Here is a 6,534-nt window from a genome sequence, read left to right as displayed (position 1 = left end):
TGCATTGTGGTTTGTGGCTCTGTAATATGAATGCATATGTCTTTTAACAACAATAGTCAAGTCTTCCAATGGAGTCTTAGTGAAACCCAATAGATAGCTTTATTTTCTCTTTGTTTACTGAAATATTGAATGCATATGTCTTATAACTTTAGTAGTAAAATATTCCAATGACTTGCTTATGACACCCCATAGAATATATCATGTTTAGTAACTTGGACACTGTAGCTGATTTACTTAAATTTCTGATTAATTGTACAGTTTGTATGGAGACTGTTTAGCACAGTTGGTAAGGTGTTATGTTTGCACTATCAAATTATGACAGCTATTGGTTTGAATCCCATGTAAGCATGTTTTTATTTTACTAGTGTGGTTTGTGGCTCTATACAATGTAATGCATATGTATTTTAACAACAATAGTCAAGTCTTCCAATGTATTTGCTAGTGAAACCCAAGAGATAGCTTTATTTTATCTTTGTTTATTCAAGTATTGAATGCATATGTCATAACTTTAGTAGTAAAGTATTCTAATATCTTGCTTATGACACCCCATTGAATATATGATGTTTAGAACCTTGGACACTGTAGCTGATTTACTTAAATTTCTGATTAATTGTGTAGTTTGTATGCAGACTGTTTGGCACAGTTGGTAAGGTGTTGGGTTTGCACTCTCAAATTATGACAGCCATTGGTTTAAATCCCATGTAAGGATGTTTTTATTTTACTAGTGTGGTTTGTGGCTCTATACAATGTAATGCATATGTATTTTAACAACAATAGTCAAGTCTTCCAATGTATTTGTTAGTGAAACCCAAGAGATAGCTTTATTTTATCTTTGTTTATTCAAGTATTGAATGCATATGTCATAACTTTAGTAGTAAAGTATTCTAATGACTTGCTTATGACACCCCATTGAATATATGATGTTTAGAACCTTGGACACTGTAGCTGATTTACTTAAATTTCTGATTAATTGTGCAGTTTGTATGCAGACTGTTTGGCACAGTTGGTAAGGTGTTGGGTTTGTACTATCAAATTATGACAGCCATTGGTTTGAATCCCATGTAAGCATGTTTTTATTTTACTAGTGTGGTTTGTGGCTCTATACAATGTAATGCATATGTATTTTAACAACAATAGTCAAGTCTTCCAATGTATTTGTTAGTGAAACACAAGAGATAGCTTTATTTTATCTTTGTTTATTCAAGTATTGAATGCATATGTCATAACTTTAGTTGTAAAGTATTCTAATGACTTGCTTATGACACCCCATAGAATATATGATGTTTAGTACTTGGACACTGTAGCTTATTTACTTAAAACTCTGATAAATAGTGGGATTGTTATGAATAGACTGGTTAGCACAGTAGGTAAGGTGTTGGGTTTGCACTATCAAATTAAGACTGTCATTGGTTTGAATACCATGTAAGCATATATTTATTTTACAAGTCTGCATTGTGGTTTGTGGCTCTATAATATGAATGCATATGTCTTTTAACAACAATAGTCAAGTCTTCCAATGTATTTGTTAGTGAAACCCAAGAGATAGCTTTATTTTATCTTTGTTTATTCAAATATTGAATGCATATATCATAACTTTAGTAGTAAAGAATTCTAATGACTTGCTTATGAGACGCCATAAAATATATGATGTTTAGCACCTTGGACACTGTAGCTTATTTACTTAAATCTCTGATAAATTGAGCGATTGTTATGAATAGACTGGTTAGCACAGTATGTAAGGTGTTGGGTTTGCGCTATCGAATTAAGACAGTCATTGGTTCGAATACCATGTAAGCATATATTTATTTTACAAGTCTGCATTGTGGTTTGTGGTTCTGTAATATGAATGCATATGTCTTTTAACAACAATAGTCAAGTCTTCCAATGGAGTCTTAGTGAAACCCAATAGATAGCTTTATTTTCTCTTTGTTTACTGAAATATTGAATGCATATGTCTTATAACTTTAGTAGTAAAGTATTCTAATGACTTGCTTATGACACCCCATAGAATATATGATGTTTAGAACCTTGGACACTGTAGCTGATTTACTTAAATTTCTGATTAATTGTGCAGTTTGTATGCAGACTGTTTGGCACAGTTGGTAAGGTGTTGGGTTTGCACTATCAAATTATGACAGCCATTGGTTTGAATCCCATGTAAGCATGTTTTTATTTTACTAGTGTGGTTTGTGGCTCTATACAATGTACTGCATATGTATTTTAACAACAATAGTCAAGTCTTCCAATGTATTTGTTAGTGAAACACAAGAGATAGCTTTATTTTATCTTTGTTAATTCAAGTATTGAATGCATATGTCATAACTTTAGTAGTAAAGTATTCTAATGACTTGCTTATGACACCCCATAGAATATATGATGTTTAGTACTTGGACACTGTAGCTTATTTACTTTAATCTCTGATAAATAGTGGGATTGTTATGAATAGACTGGTTAGCACAGTAGGTAAGGTGTTGGGTTTGCACTATCAAATTAAGACTGTCATTGGTTTGAATACCATGTAAGCATATATTTATTTTACAAATCTGCATTGTGGTTTGTGGCTCTATAATATGAATGCATATGTCTTTTAACAACAATAGTCAAGTCTTCCAATGTATTTGTTAGTGAAACCCAAGAGATAGCTTTATTTTATCTTTGTTTATTCAAATATTGAATGCATATGTCATAACTTTAGTAGTAAAGAATTCTAATGACTTGCTTATGACACCCGATAAAATATATGATGTTTAGCACCTTGGACACTGTAGCTTATTTACTTAAATCTCTGATAAATTGTGCAATTGTTATGAATAGACTGGTTAGCACAGTATGTAAGGTGTTGGGTTTGCACTATCAAATTAAGACTGTCATTGGTTCGAATACCATGTAAGCATATATTTATTTTACAAGTCTGCATTGTGGTTTGTGGCTCTGTAATATGAATGCATATGTCTTTTAACAACAATAGTCAAGTCTTCCAATGGAGTCTTAGTGAAACCCAATATATAGCTTTATTTTCTCATTGTTTACTGAAATATTGAATGCATATGTCTTATAACTTTAGTAGTAAAGTATTCTAATGACTTGCTTATGACACCCCATAGAATATATCATGTTTAGTAACTTGGACACTGTAGCTGATTTACTTAAATTTCTGATTAATTGTGCAGTTTGTATGCAGACTGTTTGGCACAGTTTGTAAGGTGTTATGTTTGCACTATCAAATTATGACAGCTATTGGTTTCAATCCAATGTAAGTATGTTTTTATTTTACTAGTGTGGTTTGTGGCTCTATACAATGTAATGCATATGTATTTTAACAACAATAGTCAAGTCTTCCAATGTATTTGTTAGTGAAACCCAAGAGATAGCTTTATTTTATCTTTGTTTATTCAAGTATTGAATGCATATGTCATAACTTTAGTAGTAAAGTATTCTAATGACTTGCTTATGACACCCCATTGAATATATGATGTTTAGAACCTTGGACACTGTAGCTGATTTACTTAAATTTCTGATTAATTGTGCAGTTTGTATGCAGACTGTTTGGCACAGTTGGTAAGGTGTTGGATTTGCACTATCAAATTATGACAGCCATTCGTTTGAATCCTATGTAAGCATGTTTTTATTTTACTAGTGTGGTTTGTGGCTCTATACAATGTAATGCATATGTATTTTAACAACAATAGTCAAGTCTTCCAATGTATTTGTTAGTGAAACCCAAGAGATAGCTTTATTTTATCTTTGTTTATTCAAGTATTGAATGCATATGTCATAACTTTAGTAGTAAAGTATTCTAATGACTTGCTTATGACATCCCATAGAATATATGATGTTTAGCACCTTGGACACTGTAGCTTATTTACTTAAATCTCTGATAAATAGTGGGATTGTTATGAATAGACTGGTTAGCACAGTAGGTAAGGTGTTGGGTTTGCACTATCAAATTAAGACTGTCATTGGTTCGAATACCATGTAAGCATATATTTATTTTACAAATCTGCATTGTGGTTTGTGGCTCTATAATATGAATGCATATGTCTTTTAACAACAATAGTCAAGTCTTCCAATGTATTTGTTAGTGAAACCCAAGAGATAGCTTTATTTTATCTTTGTTTATTCAAATATTGAATGCATATGTCATAACTTTAGTAGTAAAGAATTCTAATGACTTGCTTATGACATCCCATAGAATATATGATGTTTAGCACCTTGGACACTGTAGCTTATTTACTTAAATCTCTGATAAATAGTGGGATTGTTATGAATAGACTGGTTAGCACAGTAGGTAAGGTGTTGGGTTTGCACTATCAAATTAAGACTGTCATTGGTTCGAATACCATGTAAGCATATATTTATTTTACAAGTCTGCATTGTGGTTTGTGGCTCTGTAATATGAATGCATATGTCTTTTAACAACAATAGTCAAGTCTTCCAATGGAGTCTTAGTGAAACCCAATATATAGCTTTATTTTCTCTTTGTTTACTGAAATATTGAATGCATATGTCTTATAACTTTAGTAGTAAAGTATTCTAATGACTTGCTTATGACACCCCATAGAATATATCATGTTTAGTAACTTGGACACTGTAGCTGATTTACTTAAATTTCTGATTAATTGTGCAGTTTGTATGCAGACTGTTTGGCACAGTTGGTAAGGTGTTATGTTTGTACTATCAAATTATGACAGCTTTTGGTTTGAATCCCATGTAAGCATGTTTTTATTTTACTAGTGTGGTTTGTGGCTCTATACAATGTAATGCATATGTATTTTAACAACAATAGTCAAGTCTTCCAATGTATTTGTTAGTGAAACCCAAGAGATAGCTTTATTTTATCTTTGTTTATTCAAGTATTGAATGCATATGTCATAACTTTAGTAGTAAAGTATTCTAATGACTTGCTTATGACACCCCATTGAATATATGATGTTTAGAACCTTGGACACTGTAGCTGATTTACTTAAATTTCTGATTAATTGTGCAGTTTGTATGCAGACTGTTTGGCACAGTTGGTAAGGTGTTGGGTTTGCATTATCAAATTATGACAGCCATTGGTTTGAATCCCATGTAAGCATGTTTTTATTTTACTAGTGTGGTTTGTGGCTCTATACAATGTAATGCATATGTATTTTAACAACAATAGTCAAGTCTTCCAATGTATTTGTTAGTGAAACCCAAGAGATAGCTTTATTTTATCTTTGTTTATTCAAATATTGAATGCATATGTCATAACTTTAGTAGTAAAGAATTCTAAAGACTCGCTTATGACACCCCATAAAATATATGATGTTTAGCACCTTGGACACTGTAGCTTATTTACTTAAATCTCTGATAAATTGTGCGATTGTTATGAATAGACTGGTTAGCACAGTATGTAAGGTGTTGGGTTTGCACTATCAAATTAAGACTGTCATTGGTTCAAATACCATGTAAGCATATATTTATTTTACAAGTCTGCATTGTGGTTTGTGGCTCTGTAATATGAATGCATATGTCTTTTAACAACAATAGTCAAGTCTTCCAATGGAGTCTTAGTGAAACCCAATAGATAGCTTTATTTTCTCTTTGTTTACTGAAATATTGAATGCATATGTCTTATAACTTTAGTAGTAAAATATTCCAATGACTTGCTTATGACACCCCATAGAATATATCATGTTTAGTAACTTGGACACTGTAGCTGATTTACTTAAATTTCTGATTAATTGTACAGTTTGTATGCAGACTGTTTAGCACAGTTGGTAAGGTGTTATGTTTGCACTATCAAATTATGACAGCTATTGGTTTGAATCCCATGTAAGCATGTTTTTATTTTACTAGTGTGGTTTGTGGCTCTATACAATGTAATGCATATGTATTTTAACAACAATAGTCAAGTCTTCCAATGTATTTGTTAGTGAAACCCAAGAGATAGCTTTATTTTATCTTTGTTTATTCAAGTATTGAATGCATATGTCATAACTTTAGTAGTAAAGTATTCTAATGACTTGCTTATGACACCCCATTGAATATATGATGTTTAGAACCTTGGACACTGTAGCTGATTTACTTAAATTTCTGATTAATTGTGCAGTTTGTATGCAGACTGTTTGGCACAGTTGGTAAGGTGTTGGGTTTGCACTCTCAAATTATGACAGCCATTGGTTTAAATCCCATGTAAGGATGTTTTTATTTTACTAGTGTGGTTTGTGGCTCTATACAATGTAATGCATATGTATTTTAACAACAATAGTCAAGTCTTCCAATGTATTTGTTAGTGAAACCAAAGAAATAGCTTTATTTTATCTTTGTTTATTCAAGTATTGAATGCATATGTCATAACTTTAGTAGTAAAGTATTCTAATGACTTGCTTATGACACCCCATTGAATATATGATGTTTAGAACCTTGGACACTGTAGCTGATTTACTTAAATTTCTGATTAATTGTGCAGTTTGTATGCAGACTGTTTGGCACAGTTGGTAAGGTGTTGGGTTTGTACTATCAAATTATGACAGCCATTGGTTTGAATCCCATGTAAGCATGTTTTTA

Source organism: Pseudophryne corroboree, unplaced genomic scaffold (assembly GCF_028390025.1).
Source record: "Pseudophryne corroboree isolate aPseCor3 unplaced genomic scaffold, aPseCor3.hap2 scaffold_1134, whole genome shotgun sequence".
NCBI lineage: Eukaryota > Metazoa > Chordata > Amphibia > Anura > Myobatrachidae > Pseudophryne > Pseudophryne corroboree.
The sequence above is the reverse complement of the archived record's forward strand: the minus strand, read 5'-3'. Positions refer to the sequence as shown.